At 37.3% G+C, this 23915-nt stretch overlaps 1 long non-coding RNA gene across 3 annotated transcripts in view; it reads right to left on the bottom strand.

Annotated features, from left to right (window-relative positions):
* The window catches only part of LOC104835334, a 59178-nt gene extending 35466 nt beyond the window's left edge, over positions 1–23712 (bottom strand). The window contains exons 1-5 of one of the 3 annotated variants that reach the window (XR_774725.1): positions 23638–23712; positions 22036–23173; positions 18755–18859; positions 4398–4577; positions 3773–3837 (exon numbers count right to left, since the gene is read on the bottom strand). This is a non-coding gene — a long non-coding RNA (uncharacterized LOC104835334). The remainder of the gene's footprint in view (positions 1–3772; positions 3838–4397; positions 4578–18754; positions 18860–22035; positions 23174–23637) is intronic. The other 2 variants (XR_774726.1, XR_774727.1) reach the window with 2 other exon arrangements.
* Positions 23713–23915: the final 203 nt, after the last annotated feature.

Genomic DNA, 23915 nt, shown 5'->3' with positions numbered 1-23915 from the left:
TAGACCAGAATGCAGCTCTCCTGATGCGTAGCCCAGTGATTTCACTTACAGCTAGCTGTATTCCTATGTGAGGATTTCTAGACCTAAAATGTCTCATTTTACACAAGACAGACAACGCCTTTCACTATTTTTTTTTTCCTACCACTGGCATAAGTTTGTGGAGTTTGCACCATGTTTTCAGCAATATTTCTATTTTAGTGTCAATTGTGCACCTGTGGATATACCTGTTCTTTGAAAATAAAACCTCTGTACAGGCATTAAGAATCTAAACTCCTCCAAGCTCGTGTACCAATTTACTTTTTATGCATTTACATCCTCAGGATACAACTGCACCAGCATGCAGCCACACACACCACAGATGCATACATTTGCATGTGCATGTGAATCTGCATATAATTCCAGCTCAACAGAGTGAAAGCTGCAAATCAGTCTGAATATAGTGAAAAGTTTTGATCTTGCATTTGTCATTTCATTCTACCTATTTTGCATTATGACAAAGGGATATACCTCAAAATAAAAAAACTTAACCATAACACAAATACTGTCAAGGATTCATTCTATATTAAAATGTGAGGTATGCTACATGCTTACTATGGGTTTAAATCCTGCTCTGAGACAGTGGAATTATCATCTGGTCCTAAGCAAACCTCAGTTCTTCCAGATTCAGAGAATACCAAATCTAGGATCTAAACCTTTGGGTCTTGGTGCTTTCCCTGAATAAGGCCAACCTAGAATACAACTGTGTATAGGCTGTAAGAGAATCCAGACTGAGACTTGTGGGTTAGTCTCAGCACTTGTTACTTAATGTCAATCAGATTCCAGAACTTATCAATTTGTAATGTAAGCTCCTCTGAATTTAAGGTTTCCCTTAAACAGATATTGAGGATTGGTTTATTTTGGCAACAACTATTTGCAGCCCTATGAACTAGGAAAATTAAAACAATCACCTACAGTAGGATTCATCCCACATAATGTTAGACAACAAGCATATTATCTCCTAGATTTCCTCTGTAAAGTTAGCTTTAGGCAGGCAGTAAGTAACCCCTAATGGGGGCGAATTAACCCACACATTTAAGTAATGTCTCATATGAAATTAAGATGTCTTGTAGGCATGCCCATCATTCTCCATTGAGTACAGAAAGGGTCTACAGAGACATAAGATTAAACAACTGACTAAGTTGGCTAAAATTAATTCTTAGACTCAGTAATGCATATACCATACCAGTTTAAAAACCTCTTGATTGGTGCTGCAAATATTTACAGGGTTTCTATATTCAGGGTTGGGGTACTTAGGTGGTGGTGTTATTTATATGAATGCAACAAGCAAAAGACAGGACTTTATTAAAGTATGCTTAATCAAATAAGTATACCTTAACCCTCCTTTCCCCTCACACCTAATAAAAAAAAAATGTAATTGGTTGATGTGGCATGTGAGAAAGTATTTTACTACGCAGGCATAGAAAAACTTGGGATTTCAAGCTAAGACTTGCATAAAAAATGAAATATTTTCCCATACATTCTTATCAAAGCAGCACAGAACTCTTTAAATCCCTACCTGTATCATCATCAGGAACACACAACTTTCAGGAAATCCTCTTGCAGTCTTTGACAGCAAAACTACCGAAAATGGGAACCTGTCAGATTCTGTGCCTTCAGAAGCAGTCATCTCACTCTCCACAGTCACTAAGCAAGGCAGGTATCTCAAGCAAATTTACATCTCTTTCTATATAGCTCTGAGCTCTTAATATGACAAAAGCCTTAAAGTAAAGGGACTCTGCATGTTGTAAACAGCCCAGTTACATACACATTTTAAGTCTTGAGTTCATTATGTATATATATTTATGTGTGTATGTATATCAATACACACAGAGATGCACTTTAAAATTAAATTCCACTGTAATCCTGAATTTTGATGAGCAGTTGCCACTGCAGATTTTACTATTGTTTTTCATTCAATGTCTCTGGTAAACTCAAAGCACAAATAATCTTAATGGGTGAGAGCTTGAATAAAGAAACTCTTTTCTAATTGAACATCAGTAAATGATGTATATTAATTCACAAACTAAATCAGAATAGTGGAAAAGTTTAGAGGTGACACTTTTCTGTGTATTTCATCACTGCAGTTATGCAACCCTTAGTCTTGCTTACACTCAGATCTGTGTGCTCATGTGCGATTTCTACCCTTTTACATATCACTTTTGAATACAGCCCACTGACTCAGTCAATGGGTTCTATGTGGGTGTAAAGTATATGCTTGGGGACTGCAAAAGGGTTGGGTTTGCTTGGGGGGGGGGGGTGTCCTTTTTTTTCTTCTTTTGTATTCCTACATTTTGTTGTATTTTTTATATAATTACAGAAATAGAGGGTGTTATATTCCATTGCACTTAAAAATCTTAAGACTATTAGAGACCTGAAATAGATTACTTAAGAAAAAAAACCCCAAACCTTAACTGTATTTACCCAATTCAGGCACTTGTTTCACAAGTGGCAATTTCAAACATCCAAACTATTTAGGTCTGGAACACTAGGCAGGCATTTGCAGTTAACCACTATGTAGACAAGAACTAAATATTTTGTAAGTACAGATTTTACATACAAGAAAAGAGTACTTTCAGATGGTGTTATTGTTTACTCTTACAGATATCAGTTAAAACATTCACTTCCTGATGTTATAGACTCTCATTATTAAATAAAAGTTTTTAACTTATTAAAGAGCAATTCTATTAACTTCAATGGAACTAGTTTCACAGCAAAAGTTTAGCCATCATAATACAAACGCATGCTTACATGCACCTAACAGGGCAAAGTAGGCTGGTGGAAAGAGCCACGTTGTTAATTTGGAAGCAACAAAATCTTTGATCCCTGTAAGTAGGGATAACTTACTACAAATAAGTTTGCTTGTAAAGTAATACTGCAAAAAGAGACAAAATACCATGACAGGTATTACAGAATGGTTTATTAAAAAAAATAGATTTTTAGTAGTAGAGGACTTAATGACAGTCCCCTGTCATGCTTAGCTGTATCCTATAATTAAAGTTTACCTGACAGTAGAGGAAACTGGATTTCTTGTGCCTACTACAGTAAGGCGTAAAAAGAAATAGGTTACCAGTGTTCCACTCTATAGTCTGTAGAGTTCACCACTACCACTCCCCTCAAATTTTCCAACCACTATTTTCTCCTGTATTGGACATACACGATACTTCCTAGAAAGTATCTGCAAATAAACATCTGTCTTTGTAACAAGGCCTGTAAGTGAACATTCCATTACACAAATTTCCTTCATTTTTTTCTTACAACATTTGGATAATGTTTACACTTCCTAATTTTTGTGGCAGCTGTGTAAAAATGCAGAAAAAGCCTTTTTCCCTGTTATTCCATTACCAGATACTGAAAAGCTCTTTGTGAAGAAGGAATTTAGTTTAAGCTTGAGGTATCTTATCACTTTTGATAGATGTATTTCCAGATTTTAGTTCTGGCATCAAAAGACTCTCCAAAAGGAGCACTAGTTTTGTAATCAGAATTCCCTTTATTATGACAGATAAAGAAACAGTAAATTAAGCTTTCCCCCACATAACTAACAGACAAAACTAATCAAGCTGTCTCTCTACCAACCACTACCTACCTCAACAAGTGACTTGTGGCCATTAGCTTATCTTAGTTTAAACGTTTCAAGTTTAAAAGAAAAACAAAGCAAACAGTACATCATTTAGTGTACAGATTTTAAACACACAAGAATTTAACATTTAAGCAGCCTGTAAGGCTAAGTACATACTTTCAACACGGCTTTACTAAGACTAGCTAATGCTCCCACTCGTCACATGACACACTCTGCCAACACTGCAAAATGAAATGTGTTAGCACTGTCAGAAATGTCATCATTTCCTCAAGCAGTAGGGGTGGGAGGGTAGAATCAAAACACTACAAGCAAAGCTGCAGACAAAATCAGTGTGAGAAAGGTGTTCCATGCTGCTAATACAGCAAATTAAGACATACAGATAGTGAATGAACACATTTTTGGTTTTATACAAATCACTGCCATTTGTCCAGTACCCATTCAGACACAGATACTATCACCTTCCTCTACCAGATATTTTTGTATTTATCACATTAGCATTCCATACATCTTCCAGCACAATCTATGCAGTAGTTACACACGGAAAGAGCTGTAAAGAAGGGATAGAAAGTGATCCCTTTAAACAAAAAAAAGGCTTCACAGAGCCAAGCTCCAAACAGGAATATATTTAAATGTTTGACTTGGCTTTTATTAATGGGTAGGAGTTCATACCTTAAAGTGTGTGGGGTTTTTTTCTGGTTTTGGGGTTTTTTTGGTTCTTTGGATTTTTTTAAAGCCAACAGATTTACATAATTTGTCTGACAGAGGGATTATTTACACTTACCAACCATATGAACAGTCAACATTTGTAGCACCTCTCACAATCGGGTGTCTGAAATGCCACTGCAGAGAGCTTGCATCAATGGAGGCATAAGAGCAGATCTCACATTTGAAAGGTTTCTTGCCTACCAGGAAATGGAAAGCAAGTATGAAGGATGTAGTATCTTCTATGGGAACACAAAGTCTGTGTGGGATATTCAAAAGAAAATCAGTGGATTAGCATTTACAGCACATCCTCAAAGCCACAGCTCATCTTTCACATGATCTTGTTTCTAATGAAGCATGATCTTAGATAATGGTCTAAGCAGTTAAAGGTTACAGTCTGTTTTACCAGGAGACCTACTGCATCTAAATTTGGCTTCCACCATAAGTCTAATCAAGAAAAACTGGCCAGAACCACTTCCAAATTTAGTTTTGATCTTCTTTTCTGAATCAAAAGTTCAGAGGGCCAACTTTCAGCATACTCTATGTCACCAATTAAAAACAAACAAGCACAAAAAATCCCTCAGAAAGGGGAAATGTAGAAGAATTGGAAATTTTCAAGAAGCAAAAGGAAATTACAATAAGGGAAAGTCATTTTAACTTAATGAAGAAAACACACAAAGAATTTTCTGTAAAGACAGCAAGGACATTTACCTCACAAATACAAAGGAAAACAATAACTTTCAATAACAAAAACATTGAGAGGTACATTCCTAAAGGACTAGCCTCCCCTTTCATCTACATTCCCACTGACAATTTCTAATTTACAATATTTATCTTCATATTTTTCTGATGTACTAAAATTCTGAAATATTAGCCTTACAGTGGAGAATCTGAAACAAACCTAACCAGAAAGAAACCATGGACTAAAAAAAACTAAGCAGAACCACAGAATGATTGAGGTTGAATGGAACCTCTGGAGGTCATTTGGTCCAACCCTCAAATAGGCAAACCTATTTTCACTTTTGCAGCCAAAAATGAAAACACAAACCAAATACATTTGAGTTAAAAAATAATGAAAAGTGAACATATTTTAAGAATCTAAGTCCTAAGAACACCAACCCTGGTATAGTAATAATTGTCCTCAAGACAGCATTTCACGCCAATGTTATTATAAGTAACTCTCCAGCTCCAGTTTTATTAGCGTTATCTTTTAAGAATTAATGCAGGGGATATCACATTGAGTGACCACTGCATAGTCAGCATGATGTGGAAATCAAAGCATTTTTTTACGTTTACCCCCAGTTGTCAATGGTGAAGTAAACAGGAAGAGGCTGATGACGTTTTCAGGAGCAGTTGTCAATGGCTTGATATCTAGATAATAAATTACATTTTCATAGGTAATAAGCAGCTTCTTAAAACTCATTAAGTATGTTTGCTGTAGGTTACATAGCAGGTCAGTTGCAGAACATGGAATAGGAGACAGTTCTGGATTTGCAATCTTTCATCTAGACAGTGACTTATTTTGTTCATTTTTTGCAAAAGTTTAATTAATTTTGCATGTTTCGGGTCTCTTGTGTACTTACGCACCTGAACATCATTAATAGTGCCTGGTCACACTGCCTAGCCAGCCTCCTAGTAGTCGCTTAGCTCTTCTTTGGGTATCACTCTTCTTTTCCTGTACCTTCCGAAACACTGTCGGCTGCCTTCTACATTAGCTAAGAATGTTTAATAGAGAAAACGTCTGCCTTTGAAGACATGGTATACTTCCTACCACAGAGATTGAGAGCCATCTGTCCCAATAGCACGAGACGTCTATCGGCCCCCTTCACACTTCTGTTTCCTGCCAGACATCTGCCTACTCTCCTCTGCTGCCTCGTGTGATGCTATGGCTCCAAGGCTGCGGGATGGAACACCACCCACGTCGCTCAACTGCCGGAGCACCGCACTCCTGCTCAGCCACTGCAAGAGTATTTAATTTCTTCAACTCGCTGAAAAGTTAATTTTGCCAGTGTGGACAAAGGCGGATATTTGCTATTCACTATGCTGCCAGGTCCTATAAGATGAGTTCTCAGCAAGCTGATTTATTTAAATATTATCACAAGCATCTAACTAGGTCCCCACTGTCCTGTCCACCCACTCACTGCACACATCAAGTATCATGTTTCAGAAGGCCATTAATGCAACATAGCACGTTCCCATCCTATTCATTCAGTTAAACTTATTTTCTAATCCTGTAAAATGCTCAGTTCAGAAAAAAGGAGAAAGGCTTCACTTTTTAAATATCAACAAGATGGAGCAGATCCAACAGTTCCAAGCAGACAGTGCTACAAAGTACGTTCTTCTGTGTAAACTCAGAATTTCTAATGCAAGTGCCTTTTTGGCAGACTGATGGACTTAATATAACCATGGCAACACAAATTCTATGTAAACAAATCACTTGACTGAGACAGAAAGGACCCCAGAGCATCAGTCACAGAGAGGCTGGGCCTTTGATAGAGGTTCAACATTAAACTTTGAAACAGAAAACTGAAGCAGGAAGCTTTCCAGAAAATGAAAGGGAATGTAGCCAAAGTGGACAAACAATCTATTATATTAAAAAACTTGAAATAGGCCAATATGTGCAAGTTGATTTAAAAAGTTTTGAGAAGACACTCCCGTTCTTTCCTGGCAATGGAGCACCAGTACAGAACAAAAAATTATGAACTGGTTGAAGTCCACATCCCTCTGAACTAGCAAAGATATCCTTTTCAGTTAACAAGTCAGGAACATAAGCTGTCCTTGTCTTTGCAGTATCTATACCTTTACACAGATGTCTCCTGAATATGGATCCTAAACCAGGATCAAATATAGCCTTAATGACCAATATCCTTAAATGCCAAAAAAAACCATTTCAGTTAAAAATTTGCCTGTTTTGTTAAATCAGGACCACAGTGTTTGGTTTTTGCATATTCAACGTAAGAGAGAGAACTACCAATAGGTAAAACACACCCCTTTTCTGTAGAAATCCTTCTCATGTCACAAAAGCAGCACTCCTACACAGCATTCAATATTTAACTGTACAGTACTTTTTTTTTTCTCCCTAAGCAGTTTAGCTAAGTGGTAACATGAAGAAGACATACATGTAATCCATGTATACATTTGCATCTGCTCTATCAGAGAGGCCTCGAGCCTTGTTTCATACTGGCAGTGAAAGGCTTTGATGCCAGTATGCATTCCCATGTGTTTCTGCAGAGCTAAGTATAGGAATGCTTCCTGTCAGAAAGGAAATTAACCTTGTCACAGCTGGAAAACAAGCATCTATTTTTCCCGTATAAGTGGTCTGAAGGGGTGACATTTCTCAGTTACTGTGTTAATTTAGGCTTTTAATGCCTTTTATCATGAGTATTTTGAGCCTATTAGTTAGGAAAGATTGATATCACTATGGGAAAGATAAGAGCATAAAGATTCCTATCAGACCTACCTACAATCAAATACTGCAGTTATTATTTCATTATGTTCCAATTATTTATTTATATTATCCATACTTTGCTGAGTTGAAATAATTTACTAGCAGGCAATACTGCATAACGCAACATGATCACATTGGATTGTTGTATTTTGATGTTTGAATGGTCCACCTAAGTTTTCTAGAATTTTTTTGTCTGGGTGAAAAAGACATTCTACCTTCTCCACTGCATGACCTGCTACTCTTTCAGGCCTGCAAGTAGAATTTATTTAAAAGGAAAAATAATACATATGAAAATTATATGTGTGCTTATATACAAAGAGAGGATTCCTAGGCAATACAACTGTAAAACATTTGAAAAGGCCTACACAGATCACAGATCTGCTGTTCCAAATTCCCTGATTTTCCAGATTCTTCCCCACACCATGCTTAGAATACCTCAAAACCATTTAACTCTATGTCTCAAGCACTTAAAAGTTCCTCAAAACTCAGCAACAACAGAGGAAGAACTGGCTGTTCACAAATTCAAACACAGGTCTACCTTTTAGACATTTTTAACACACAATAATTTCAAAGGGATAAATATAAGCATAGAAGAACTTTTAAATCCTTGTCCTGTGGAAGTCAACTATAGCACGTTTAAAAAGTGCTTACATCTGTATCCAGATTATTGATGAGCACTCAGCAAAAGGAAACAACGTCCTTTTGACTCATACCTGTAAATAATTAATTACTAAGTAAATACTATTTCCAAATACATGCACTACGTTCACATATTGGATGTAATAAACAGGATTACTCATTCTTTAAACACTCTATAATGAAAACACAGATATTTTCATGACACATTCGTGAAGGTAATTAAAGTCCTGCTATTTTAAAAACAAAGTATTTCAGAAAACAATGAAATTAGTTTATATTATACTCAATACTTCTACTGTAAAAGTATTCCCGCTAATTCTAAATTAAGAGTGACTCATATAGCTGTTATTTTATGCAACAGTATTCAAAACAAGAAAGATGCAAAAGGAGATTTAATCCTCAGTTATTTGTGTGGATTAACACTTTCTTGCACCAGATAAATAAAGCTTACATTGCTCTTAACTTGCATGATGGAACTTAAGTACTCAGGAGAGTTGTTGAAGTGTTTGATGCATAGAAGGTGTGAAAGCTAAAACAGTGATCTTGGTAGAACCAAGGGCCTATACGGAAAAATTTGGGATTTAAACAGTGGGCTTCAAGATGAAAGCCAACTCTGAAAGGCAAGCTGTGCCATTCTGAATAACTCTTTGAAAATTTTTTGAAATTTTTCCTCTCTTCCCTAAAAATTTGTGATCTTTCAAGAGGAAAAAAATCACCAAAAAAAAAAAATTGTGAAAGATCTAGATTCTAAACTCCTGCAGGACAGACAGAACTTTTTTAGAGCTATGAAGCAGAGACCAGAAATGCAGAGGCTAATTTCTGTAATATCTTTGTGAATCCAATGCAAGTATAGTAGTTCAAAAAGTACAACATGTCGATTCACAGATTAGGAAAATGTTAATTGTTATAATTTCTACTCACTGAAATCAGAATTAAAACTGTACTTTTTATGCATTTAAAGGATGTCTTTCACAATGATGTAACAGAACCCTCCTTTGTTAGGGAATTAAATGCTTTGTAGAAAAGTAGAGCTATTTGGATTTTCTAGCTATTTGAATTACTCCTTAAAAAAAGGGTAAGCATAGCTGCCTATTTCCAGCATATTTAATAGCTTTAAATGCAGATTTCAGCATTCTGGTAATGTTGCAGGCAGCGCTTGTGGTACAAACTCCCCACAAATACTGACGTGCTCCTTTTCCTTTATGGAGAAGACACTGTTACTAGGAGGGTTGGTTCATCTTCTAAGGTTAAGGAGCGAAAGTCCAAAGGAACCTGGAATTGTAATATGGATGATTTACCCTTTCATCCTTCAGATGTAAATAAGGTATATTTGAGACAGTGGGAAATTCCAACCCATTAAGACCAAAGGTTCTTGAGTACTCTTGATTAAGTTTTAGGCTCCATAAAGGTCCCACATACATTGTAACACTTACGATTTTAATGAAATAGTCAGGCAAGACCATCAATAAATCAGTCTTATTAGGAATCATTCTTCCCAGTTAGCTTTTGAACACTGATTATAGGCAGCTGATCCTCACAGCTGCCACTATGATTTTCCCTTCTTTATATGAACTATTGGATAAAACTCAGCAACCAAAAAGATTAGACTGCCCTCTCTCTGTGGCTTCTTGCTAACTACTTGATCTGTAACAGAAAAACAGAATTACAGCCACACACTTTCAAGAAATTCAGTGATAGGTATTAATCAGCATTTTCCCACATAGTCATTAAAAAAAACAATACTCCATAAAGTTTTAGATGATAGAACTACTTCGTTGCTGAAATGAGACAATAAAATTTGGTTATATTGTTTAGTATCACTAGTGAAATGCCTGTGAATTGAGGCCTTTAACTCGCATACGCTGTCAGCAGAATACACAAGCCATCCTTGTACAAGAATGCATTTAGTACATGAATTAAAAGCATCACTACATTTAGTGTATTCTCAGTTTTATCTTCTGATGGGAGAAAAATGGCCATGACAACATTATTTTGAATTGTAACATTACATTAATTTAACTTTAAATATAGAAAATAAATATTTGAAAGATGTAAGCAAGACCTGGGTGACATTAACTCATAAGGTCATGGGATTTGGTTATTTTAACCTATAAAATATACACATACCTAATGCCGCAGTCATAAAAATCTTCAACCTTCACATAGAACTGCCTTCTTTATAAACTTGAAATAGATTTTACTAAATAAATTCTACTGCCTAATACTGAAAAGAATGAAGACTTCTAATTCACACATTCCACCTATTCTTGTAGCAAACAAATTAGGTAGAAATCACAATTTTAACATCAGTATGTGGTCTGCACTGAGGTTTACAGGCAAAGAGAAACACTGAAAAAGCATTTGAGAAGTAAAAGCCAGTGTGATGTTGTTCATTTGCTGCCCCCTCCTGGGGAAAAAAGCAACCAGACAAAAAAAAGCACCGTCAGAACCGCTGTTCCCTGTGTACCATTACCTACATCTCTCCGATAACTCGACCGTGTGAGAGCAGATCTTTTTCAGTTTAAAGGCTTTTTTTTTTAAGCTTTAATTTTAAAGTATCAATAGACTCTATATCTCCCAAATGAATCTATTAATCTAGGCATAACAAGAGACGATTCTGGGAAGAAGAGAAAACAAGGCCACTTGCCTCTTGCATTCTGGAGTTGTGCGTAGCAGCACAGACTGCGCACTCAGAGTCGCGGTCAGCATAGCAACATTATCTTTATGCCATTCTGCCACCAGCTATTCAACGTAAGCTGCAGGACACAACACTGAACCGGCTGCCATTCCCAACAGATTCTATTCTGCCGTGCGCTGAGGGCCTTTAGTGGAAAGAAATAAGACACAGCCACATGCTGGTATTACGGCCAATTGCTAGTTTCATTAGTTCGCCCTTCAAAGGGGCTGTAAGAAAGAAACAGTCTTAACATGAAGTTTGCTTTGCTGTACAGATAGCACAGCAAAACTCAAGTCAGAACTAGGTATGAAAAGTTCAAGTAAGTTCTTAATCTTTGCAGTAATTACAAGCATCATTCCAGGGAAAGCTCCAGAGACCTAGTCTGTAAGTGCTCTTTTCACTTCCGAAACAGACAGGTAATGCGTTCATCAGATAATGACACATTTCATATGAAACCTCAAACTAAATTTGGATTGCCATACCCCACTGGTTCAAAAACAACTGCTGTAATGATATAATGATGTAAAGTGCTTAACCTTATACTTTTCCAACTTCTCTAAAACTGACAAGTTATTTCAAAATACCTCACTGTGAACATGGAAGCAATTTGCCTACCTGCTTTGTGAATCTGTAATGACTGAACTGTGCTTTAACTATGGCAAGGCTTGTAAACTGACTACTTACTTTAAAAAAAAAAAAAAAAAGACACACCTATGTGAAGGTACATCATCAGCACATTGGTCTACTCCCTACCTACTAGCAAAGCTGCTAGTTCACTACAATTAATCAAGCCTTTCACTATCCAAACCCAAATTCCTTTTTTTCTTTCTTTTTATTACACCAATTTCAGCAAGCTACTGAAACATGTATTTATTTCTTTCTTTCCAGATGTGCAATAACAACACCAAACTAGAAAATCCAGATTCGGTATAGATGATTACTTCAGTCCTAGAAAACAGTAGGGTAAAGAAGCTATTTGGGGGAAAAACTTTGACAATATGAATTAATTATAATACATAACTTCAAGGGTCAGAAAGTGATTTCTCTAGTTAAACTGAAGGTGTCTATTGTGAAAATGTTTTCTAATAACGTAACAGACGTATGTATGGCCATAAACAACAACAACAACAACGAACATCCCCAAAACAAAACTCACATACTTAGAAGAAACCTAGAGAAACAGAATGTACACTAACTTCTCCACCTAAATACTAGAAAAACTATCATTAGAATATTTTGTGATGTCAACTCATGGACAGGTGGCTACTAGAGATTACCATCTTCTTTATCAAAGAAAAAAAGGTATTTTCTGAGTAACAGGAAAGCCTCAAATGCCTTGTCAAGTTCTCTTTGGAAGAGATGATGCACTTGACATCAGACAAAGTCTTAGTGTTAACTCTTACAACTGCAGGTAAGTAGAATTTTGCATTAACTGATAAAATTGGTGCTTCAATAAATATGCCTCTTAGAAACATAGCCATGACTGCAAAGGAAGTTGTACATTGTCACAGTTTTTTCATCTAGTTTACACACAGAATTCCAAGGCGGCTCACAGCACATCTCTTGGCTCCTCATAGAGCACATCTCAGTGGCTCTCCTTTGCTATTGTTTGTAACAAAATATAAGAGAAAACCTTTAGAAGTACCTTTTGATCAGCACCTGCTTACTTCATTCAAAAGACTGGTACTATCACAAACCAAGTAGAAGACAGCTATTTGAACAGGGTACCTTATATTTGTTCAGGTTATCTGTGGGCAACTCTCTTGTAAAAATAAATTAGTAAATAAATAAATGTGCCACATTATCAATTGTTCTGCAATCAAGATCTACAGAAGTACTTGGAGCATAACAAACAAAATGGCAAGTTTTGCTATAATACAGGTCATACCTACTACTTCCTTCTTTCTCGTTGCTTTTGTGTTAGAGCACACAGGATTAGCTTCAGCCTTCTTTCTTCCCTTGCTCTCTTTCGTTTTTGTTTTGTGTTGTTTTTCCTAATGGATTTGTTTGTGATGTCCATTCATCTGACTGGTTTTGAATACTTGATTCCAAAAATTAAGACAGAAGAGCTGTAGAAGTTTTGTGATTTTCCATATGCTCTTTCAACTCTTCTCTGCATTGCCAATTATGAAATAAGTTAATTCAAAAAGAAACCCAAAATACAGTATCAACCAATATTTTACATTACCATCAGTGACTGAAAGGCTTAAGAATTGGAGATAAGATATTTTCAGGTAAAAGACAAACTTGCAGAGGGACTTTTGAAATAGTGTAATCCTCATAATTCGGTCCACTAACAGAGAAAAAAAAACCCTTGCTGATCATTCTGTGTTATGTTTGTGAAACATACATGCACAAAGGGAAAAAAACCCAGTTTCTCAAAAAAGCTAGACAAGCCATTTGTTTGGGTTGGGGTTTTTGGTTGGTTTGTGTTGTCTGGGTTATTTTTAAACTGTAGGGCAGAATTAGATCCAAGTTGTTAAATATAAGTAATGTTGAGGAAAGAACTGCTCTATTTTACTTTTGTGCATATTGTAAATACAATGAATAAGCAGATGACTTACAGCAGTGTTTAACTGCCATTCACACACACACTAGAAGTACAGATTATCATTCCTGGATGCACACTTTCATTATAGAATTGCCACAGTGCTGCTCAGCACAAAGAAAGAGAAAAACAAAATTAGATAAGCACAAACTATAATGATAAAAATTATAGCATTTGGAAAGTCACTACTGTGTTTGACATGCTTGCCACCACAATAAATAAGCCTGTTTTAAAAAAGTGACAAAGCAGGAAGGAGAAACACGATTTCCAGTTATCTCATTTGACCTGAATCCACTGGGTTTACCAGATTACTGTGTATTTATTATACAAAAGCTTTATCTAACAATGCAGATTTTAAATAGTTGTCTTTTCTAAGTTTGCTCAGCTAAACTTCCAACAATCACTATGCATGTAGATAAAGAACAAGCAACATATTTACGTAATATAGCTGTTACATTGCAAGGACTTGATTTATTTTAATTATGTTAGGAATATCCAAATATTAAGTTTCCTTTCATATACTGTTGTTAAAATAGCGTAAAATTCTAATTACATTGTTAAGACTAGTATCAAGACCAGAGAAATGACAGCCATTTCCAACCTAAAATATAATCTTAAAAAACAGTGCTGCGTACACTTTTAAATACATAGCATATTTTATAAGACTAGGAAAAAAATTAAATAAGCCCATTAGATGACTGAGAAGATAGCCAGTATTTGTTTCAGAGTACGTGGAATACTTTCATCCATAAAAAATAACATTTAGCACAGAATCACTTAATTGGACTCAATCTTTGCAGCCCTGATATAGTTTGCATATTACTGCTTTTGTACGAGTTAATTATTTTAGCAACAAAGTACCAAAAATTCTCTTTTCACCCTCCCTCTCCCCAAAGACGACAAACAAGACATAAAAGCTGATGTTAATTGTTACAGAAATCAATCAATCTCAAAACAATTGCACCAACTCTGAAGGTGACTTGCAAAATCCATCAACTTAAGCAGTATGTATTGAATGCTCCCTGCAAGAACTTGGTAATGTAAGACATTTCAGTACACTGCTGTTTACAGGAAGAAAAAAAATAAAAATTTTTCCCTACCCAGTGTCATCAAGCCTTATTTATTAAATTGCCAATTCCTTTTAATGTGATGGCACAACACGTACCAGATTACAAATGCTGCTGGATTATGGAGCCTCTAGTGAATGGGGGAGAAGGGAGGATAAATTGCCAATTTTATGACCATTTACAGATTAAAAAAAAAAAAAAAAAAAAATTTTACGTGCCTTATGTTTTTTTGAGATAGTATATTCAAGACAGCATTATGAATAAACAACCACTTACCTGACCCTCCATTCAGTGTACACCAGCTTCTCCAGCGTGGTTCAGTGGTCAATACATCACCACAAACACAGTATATGTTAGGATGTCATGATGGAGCTGAAGCCAGTGACCCTGAAGGGTCTAGGTGTCGCAGGACCTATAGCAACGTACTGTACAGTCTCACAGCCTAGTAACTAAGAACATGCAGGACATACTGCTAAAGATGATGGCATTTTTGGTAATTTATTTTAGTACGTTAAGGTAGATTCTCAACATATTTCCCACGACACAAAATAAATACTATATTAAAAAACCAAACAAAATGCCAGCTCATTAAGGTTGCTAAATCAAGAAATAAAAATCAGGAATTGCCAAAATTAAAGTTGCCTTGGTAACCTTAATTTCATTGCTTTTTGTGTATATACTCTATGCTCATGAAACAATAAACCGAGGCTAATGAAGCACCACCCATTCTACACACTGAATTTTGGAAGGATCATGTGGGGGAAAAGAAATTCGTATACAGTCCAGTCAGACAATTGAAGACATTGCAAGCATACCCACCCACACAGATGATGAATGTTTCACTTTGCAACCTTTACTGCGAGTTTTCTTGAATTTTTTGTGTTTTTTTTAAAATGCATTTAACATGGCTTAGGCTTTATTTTTTGAAACAAAATACCTAAGAAGTTAAAACATAAATTCCAGATTTCACAATGGGGAATTATATTTGGGCCAACCGGCATTGCTGAAACCCCTAGATACACCAGAAACCTCTGATACTTGAACTAACTGCCATTTGAATAACGACAGCAATAGCAAATAGAACCGACAGTGTACCCTGTTATTTTAATGCTGGTTCACATGTCTGAGACTCTAAATCCTTTCTGTCCACTTGAGGCCACCCTGTTGCCCAAGTTATTTTCTTTCTCTAGACTCCTCACTATTTTATTCTCTGCCCACTGTGCCCTATCCCAGTAGCAGTTTTCCTAATGTGCCAAATTCTGCTCAAGTTCATCTCATCATGTCCTCTAGCAACTTCTCACAGGTTTTCCAGCCTGTGCTAGTTTGGGCTGGGATAGAGATAATTTTCTTCATCGTAGCTAGTATGAGGCTGTGTTTTGGATTTGTGCTGGAAACAGCGTTGATAATACAGAGATGTTTTTGTTACTTCTGAGCAGTGCTTACACAGAGTCAAGGCCTTTTCTGCTTCTCACCCCACCCCACCAGCGAGCAGACTGGGGGGGTACAAGCTGTTGGGAGGGGACACAGCTGGGACAGCTGACCCCAATTGACCCAAGGGATATTCCAGGCCATATGACATCATGCCCAACAGTAAAAGCTGCGGGAAGAAGAAAGGGGGGCACATTCGGAGTTACAGCGTTTGTCTTCCCAAGTAACCGTTATGGGTGATGGAGCCCTCCTTTCCTAGAGATGGCTGAACACCTGCCTGCTGATGGGAAGTAGTGAATGAATTCCTTGTTTTGTTTTGCTTGCACGCACGGCTTTTGCTTTACCTATTAAACTCTCTTTATCTCAATCCATGAGTTTTCTCACTTTTAGTCTTCCGACTGTCTTCCCCATCCCACCAGAGGGGAGCAAGCAAGCAGCTGTGTGGGGCTTAGTCACCAGCTGGGGTAAACCATGACACAGCCCCACTGGTCTTTAGTATTCAACTTTTTTTATATGGTCTCTATGAAAGAATAAAAAAACCCCTTTCAGCCAGGTATCAAAGAAAACTGGCAAGTTTTCTTAGTTCCTGTCCTTGCCTCCCTAAAATGGTCTGTCACAATTAGCTTCCTGCAGTAAGGTATCTTCACTGTTCACTGCACTTTTCAGAGGCTGTGAAGAGGCGAAATCTTGACAGACTTCTGCATCAGGAGTGTGCCTTTCATCTATTCTAACAGAAGACACCATCTGAAAACCGCTTAGATCTTTCCTACAAGCCATGGACTATTAGGGCTTTTCAAATAAAAGGTATCCACAGTCTTACTGGTTCCACTTGAAAACATTATCAACAGAAATTTTTCCCCCATATGCATTCTAGAAAATTGGTTGAATCATTTTGGTTGATCTGTTTTTAAAGGAAAACTATCACGTGGAAGCAAAGGCCAACATGAGAAATTTCAGCCAACATGGTTTAAACAAACAAACAAACAAACAAAAAAGCAAGACAGGAAAGCAAGTGAAAACAGTATCTTTTAAACGAACAACAACATTGGTAACAAAGCAGAGCATCTACAGTAGTAAAAAAAAAAGCAGTGCAGTTTTATAACACTAAATATGAAGTAAGCAGTTAAAATACAGAAGACGTGTGAGATGCAGGCGTATGTCATTAATTCACTTAATTTCTGTTTTCAGAGGAAGGGGCCCTTTAATCTTAGGGAAAGTATAGATCAGCATGAAGAGGAAATGCTGTTAGAGATGTATAGTCTCTACCACTATTAAAAGATAAATCACAAAATCAAATTTGATGGTGTAAGAATGCACAGCTCCCCCTCCCTTTTGTTCACCCTGCATGAGACAAAGCTGGATAGTCCTTTGAAAGTCGCTTTAAAAATTAAGTGTTGGAAGTTAGCCATCAGTACTGCTCATTTGATGAAACTAAAGTAAATCTATAAATTTCCCCATCAGATTCACCCTGCTTCAGTTAAGGAGATTAACCAAAGGCAGCAGTCAGAAATCAGAGATGCAGGGACAAGCCTCTCCACATAGCTCTGTTCTAGCCACAAGTCTAGGACTTTGTAGGTCAAGGTCTGAGGAATTGGAACTGCTAATAGTATGAACTGCAACATGCATTTTTGACATCATTCAATGTCCAAAAAGGAATCTGAAAGAGACCAAACTCTTGGTCAAAAAAAATCTAAACTGTAGATTGAACCTGGCTGGCCATCATTCAGAGTATTACAATTCTGGTGTTATTCCAGTCTTATTGACACAAAGCCAAAGTCAGAAAAGCTTCGGACATGAAGCATCCTTCAGCCTTGATGTTTTAAGCAGTACAGTATCCCACACCCCTAGCCCCCCAAGTGAAGGGATGTTTGATAACAAAAACCAATAAAACTGTGAGGTTGTACAGAGTCTTCCTTGCATGAAGCAAGAATCTCTACCTATCACATATGGAAATAAAGCTCTCGCTGAGTAAGACAGAGCAAGATTGATGAAGGAAGATAAACCTACTGCTACTAACTGAATAAAGAATAATTTCCTTTTAAACTAACAGACAACTGGTTACCCAACCAAGCAATTATCAATTGCCAAAATAAGCCCATTAGAAACTCAAATCAACATAAGAAGTATCCAAAACCCAAGTATCTCGTCATGTCCTGCATCCAGATCCTCTGCACCAGGCGTCATCATCATCTTTTCTCCTCTACCTAACAGCTGCTCAGCTGCGAGCTCAATGCAGCTGCTACACTCCACCACCACCAATAGCCTTTGAAGATGCAGATCCTTGCTTAGTGCCTTCAAGCAAACTGTAAGTCACCCCTAATCCTCTTCCCCCCTTCAAACCAGTTTTAGCCTAGCTTAATGAATTTTAAAGCCTTCTTCCTCTAATTAAAACAAATTTACTTGTACATACACTTGCATTAAGCAAATACTTAGCACTGGGAAATTCACCTCCACTCTAAAAGCAGACAGAAGTAAAACATTTCATCAGAAATCCAGTATGTTTGCAGTATTTACAAAGTATTTGTTGCACTTTATAAACTAAACAGTTTAAAAAAAAAAGTAAAAGAAAGAGACCTGTTGAAGGGAGGGAGGGGGGGAATAAAAAAAAATAACTAAAAAATCCACCTACATTTGGAAAAAAGTCTCTGTCATCTCTCACATTCAGTACATGGATGCTGCTTGAAATTGTAATCATGGTTGTGCAGATGCTTGTAGACCTTGATCCATTCCTTAGCTGTGTTAAAAGCCAAAAGCCACAATTTGTTATAATAGGTTAAAATCAGATTAAATATATTAATTTAAAATAGCAGACAGACATTTCTCCATGTTAAACAACTATTAACATAAAAGTTCAAACTTAACTCCTACATAGTTTTAAAGTGTTTTGTGCTTATTTAAGCAATATGAGGCTGAATTTAGCTGAGATGCACGGTATTTCAGAAGAAAGAGCAATTATTAATTATAAAGACACAATGTGAGCTTGGGGCCTCTGGCAGCAAAAGCAAGGTTAGCTCAGCTCTAAGGATGCTCAATGCACTCCTCTCGCCCAATGTCAAAACAGAACAAAAAAATACCATGATAACAATCAGTTCTCAAAGATTTCAAACCACAATTTAAAATGAGTTAGCAAAATACATACTTGTAGTAGAGTTATTCTGATGTGAATTATGGAGCATATGAAAAATATTGAAAGATCGTATACTTAGGAAACATCAATATACCCAAGCTTCAAACGATCGTTTTTAGTGGTGAGATACAATACACTTTACTGTCCATTTTCTTCTAAGCACATCTGCTGACAGTCTAAATTTGGTCTGGAGAAAGTACTGACTGGAGGTTGCAGGTTTTGCATAGAGGATTTCTGTTTAATGGGAAATGCAATCAAGACCACTAACCCTTTCTTGTAAAGATTTCAATGTAAAATCACTCAACTTTGTAGCAACTTCTGGACTCATTTTTTAAGTCTTAAGATTCAAAGACCAAAAATGATGACAAGCAGTGTGATTAGTCTTTCAGGTCTTTTACCTCTTTTTCCCTGATGCAGATGGTAAACTGTCACTACACAGCCCATACAAATATCAACAACTGTTTTAATTCAGACAAGTAAATAACAAATAATATCGCATAATTACATAAAAGAATCTCTCAGCATGACAAATTGATAGCTTTGTCCTAAAAAAGAAATTAAGAAGAAACTTCAGTATACTCTACTGAGGCATTTCAGCAGTTTGTACATTTTTTTCCACTAACCAGTTTGGCTTTCATGTAGGTTAAAAGTTCTAACAAGCATACTGTAGCAAATAATGTCAGCAATTACAGCTAAAACTTGACACTAAGTTAAACACAAGCTTAGTGCTAAGAATCGTAAAACTTATTTCAAAAACCATCCCCACAGCAAGCAGGAAGGCTCGCATACCTATTGTATCAGCTCCACAAGCATAATAAATTGGCAGACAACAGTTCTTTGTAATGTTAAACTCCCTTTAATGGAATGAAACATCTGAAAAATACTATCAAGTTGAAGACTTCTCAATTTCTATAATGTTTCTTCTCCACCTCAAAAATGTACGGAAATCAGCACGGTGTTAAACAGATATTTAGAAAAGCTTCCTTTGCTCACATTTATCACAAAAAAATGCAAACAATATTCAAAACAAATATAAAATATTTACAATTCTATAATACAACCAAGAGCTTAAAAAGTTATTAAGTATATAACCTACTAAATTTTTCAACAGGAAGCCAAAATTAAGTAAATTTTCTACATATGTTAACATAATAGTGAATGGTAAGTTATAATCTTCAAAATTCATTGCCCCCAGATGTGATGGAAATTACCAAAAAAGTATCCCAGAAAACCTAGTACCAGGTTGTTTTCTCACCACAATTGTAAGGGAGATATATTTATTTTTCTCTCCCACCCCCCCATTACTCATTCAAGAGACAACTTATAATTTGTCGAAAAAAACAGTTCTCCTTTCACTTAAGAAAACATTGTTCGTATAAGCACTCATAAATCTTTTCACTGTTGTAGTCATCTCTGTTTTGAAGAAATACTGTGAATTTGAGCTGTCTTTCTATGTGCTTTCCTTCCCAACCTCTTGGAGAAAAAGTTAGACTGGACTGCAACCTTGTTATTGGCTTCTGTCGCATACAATTAAGTGGAGACACTGTATGTCCTTGTGAAGCAAATAAGATACTAATTTTGCTTTTAGTTCCAAAAATAACCCTTTTAGTTACTTTTCCTGCACAAATTCTGCAATAACCTTCTACGAAAGTTCTACCTCCTGCCCTTTTAAACAGTAAAAACTCAGAACCACCCCACCTATCCCAAAGACAAAGAAGACTTCAAAATTAGACTGCATAACACATAATCTAGTCTAAACCCTTCAAAACCGAAACCGCCACACAGATGCAACGCCCAGCCTCGCTACAATCGCAGGAAGCCCTGTTATTCCATATTCCCCAATGCTCCTAACATTGCCTGTTTTCTTATCTGACCGCTGCCACAAACCCCAGAGCCATCATCTTATTTCACATAGATTAGCTGGTTTTGCACTGGCCTTACTAAGCAGTCAAGAACCAAATCAGTAGTTCAACCCAGACAGCAAGAATTTGGTCTATATTAGCAGTAGCAGCCATGGAAACCTTGCTGAAATCAATCATTGCAATCACCTGCAACACTGAGTGGTTAAACAGAAAAACGCCCAGACTACCTTTGTACACAAATCTTTCAAGATTTTTACCTACAGACTTGAAGGTAAGGACTAAATGGTTTATTGAGGGCAAAACACCTGCAGTTAGTAACAGAAATATTTTTACGTTTTTCCCTCCTTGCTTAAATAAAGTACAACTGGTACAAAAGCAACATTTGTAGTCAATGCAAAGGAGAACAGCACTAGAATACTGGAATTACGTCCTTTTGTGATTTAAGAGACACAGGTTATGTTACTCTGCCAAGGTCCTCCACTTATAAATGGAGATAATATTTAGCTATTAGCAGCGTCACAAAACTTAAGAGATAAAAAGCATTAACCTTGATAGAAGTACCTTTACAGTGATGTTAGAGTGCCATTAAAAAGCTAGTAATTTTGAAGTTATTGGAATATGATGGTCAACTACTCCTAGAAATATTCAGAATCCACAATATGAAATGAGACAGGATTTTGCAGAATGAAGGAACATCAACAAAAAGTGAACATTTACAACACCTTTTAGCATTTCTGCAATTCTTATATCTTCTTTGTTTAAACCAGTATGAAGATATTTTACTGTAACTTCTCACGACAGCATTTACAGCTTATGCTGAAACTCTCTAATAAATTTCGCATTGACCAAGTAAAGTTATGTGTACAGAGAAGTTTATAGCTGAGGCAATTGTATGAGAATAAAAAATAAAATTTGACTTACTGGTAAAAACACTTTGCGGACATTTAAACGGATCCTGATAACGGCAAGTTACGTGAAGATTTCTTATCTGCTCAGTTTCGAAAGATGATGAATATATTGTGCAATGAAAGAGAGGAGGTTTCCTTTGATGGCTGTTCCTGTGCACTTTCCAGGCACTTAGTGACATAAAAACACTTTCACAGATGAGGCACTGGTAGGTTTCCTTTATCTGCTTGTGTGATTTTAAATTATTTTTCTTAAGTCCCACTCAGTCATGCAACAATAAAGGCATTTAAAGCCACAATCCACATCAGGACCCTTTTCATGGATTTTATGAGCATCTTTCAACTTCAGTGCTATGTTGCATGTGTTGCAGAAACGCTGCATTCTCTCAGAACTCAGCTTTAAGGCACAAGCACCTTTCACAGGATGAGCTAACCCCTTACTGTCACATCTAGCTTTCTTCTGATTTCTGTAATTTTTACACCTTGGTTCAGCTTTAGGGGTTTTTATCTAAGCTAAGGTCCAAGTTCTAACACTGGCAACGCAACGGAGGCCAAGATGCACAGACCGGGCTTATTCATCTTCGCTCTTGGAATAGGAAAGAGAAGTCTGCACTATAGAACGGGACTTCTCCAGCTGCAATGAGCTGCTGCTTCTCCAAACAAGGTGTTAACGTCACAGGAGTGAGAGACACGAGGATTATTGCTCTGACTCCTTGGGCTCACGTCGCAACAGTGAGTACTCATATTTTGAAGCATCTGATACAGAGGTAATAAGACAGACTTTTTTTGCAATATTTTCTTTGTTTTCTTTCTTTTCTTGGTTAGCTTCATTTCCCATGCTATATGACTCATTTTCATCTTGGTCCACTTTAGGACAGCCTGAAATCTGACACGCTGTAACCGTTTCATGCACCTGAGCCAGGTGTGTCCTGATCTTACTTTTGATGCTGCCTGTGAACTGACAGAGCTTGTACCTGTATACCTCCACCAGAAACATTTCCACCAGTCCAGCAATCTGGGCTTCAGTACCCTCAAGCGCAGCAGCATACAACTGGAATGTTGCGATTTCCTCGGGGCGATGCACGTTCATTGATAGAACACATTGGTATTTGTGTTTAAATTCATTAATTTTCTGTAGGTACTGGGAGGAAAATCTACAGAAGACAATAAACAAAACAGTTAAGATCCACTTCATGATTTCAAATCAAAACTCTAGGCCACAATGAAATCTAGATTCAGATTCTGGTCCTAGGGATGTCTGCAGATTTTAAGACTATCTGAAAGAAGCGAGGGTTTTGCCAGGAGAAAAATGATGCCATAAACGATTACTCAAATCACTTGTTGAGATTAAAAATGAACTACAGGTCAGTAACGTTACGGCATTTTTGTGTTAAGTTTCTAACAGGTCCTGTTAAGAGACAGGCTGTTAAATCTGAAAGCAAAGAAGGCTGGTGAGAAATTTGCACGCTAACACACGGAGGCCTCCAGCCCAACACCCCTTCACAAGCGCACCCTTCATACAGCCCAGCGCCCCGTCGCTAAAGGCCCACCACCGTGAAACTCGGCGCAATCAGACGACGGAGCCTGGAAAAGTAAATTAAGCGGACCGACGCCTTACAAGATGCACCAGCTACCTCTGGAGAGCCCGTACCGAAACGCCTGGCAGCCCCCTCCCGGGCTGCGGCCCCTCCCGGGCGGCGGCCTCTCCCGCCGTCAGGCCCTCTCCGAACTCGACCGGCTGGAAGCGGCACCCTTGTCCCGGCGACGTTCCCTGCGGAGACGCCCGGGGCCGCGGCCGGGCCATCCCGGGTGGGGGGGGAGAGGAGGAGATGCCGCTGCGAATGCGGGTGCCGGAGCCGAGCACCCACCGAAGCCCTCCCGACCCCCGCTCCGCCT

This window comes from Haliaeetus leucocephalus, unplaced genomic scaffold (genome assembly GCF_000737465.1).
Source record: "Haliaeetus leucocephalus isolate CR32 unplaced genomic scaffold, Haliaeetus_leucocephalus-4.0 Scaffold373, whole genome shotgun sequence".
In the NCBI taxonomy this organism is placed as follows: Eukaryota; Metazoa; Chordata; class Aves; order Accipitriformes; family Accipitridae; genus Haliaeetus; species Haliaeetus leucocephalus.
The sequence above is the reverse complement of the archived record's forward strand: the minus strand, read 5'-3'. Positions and strand labels throughout refer to the sequence as shown.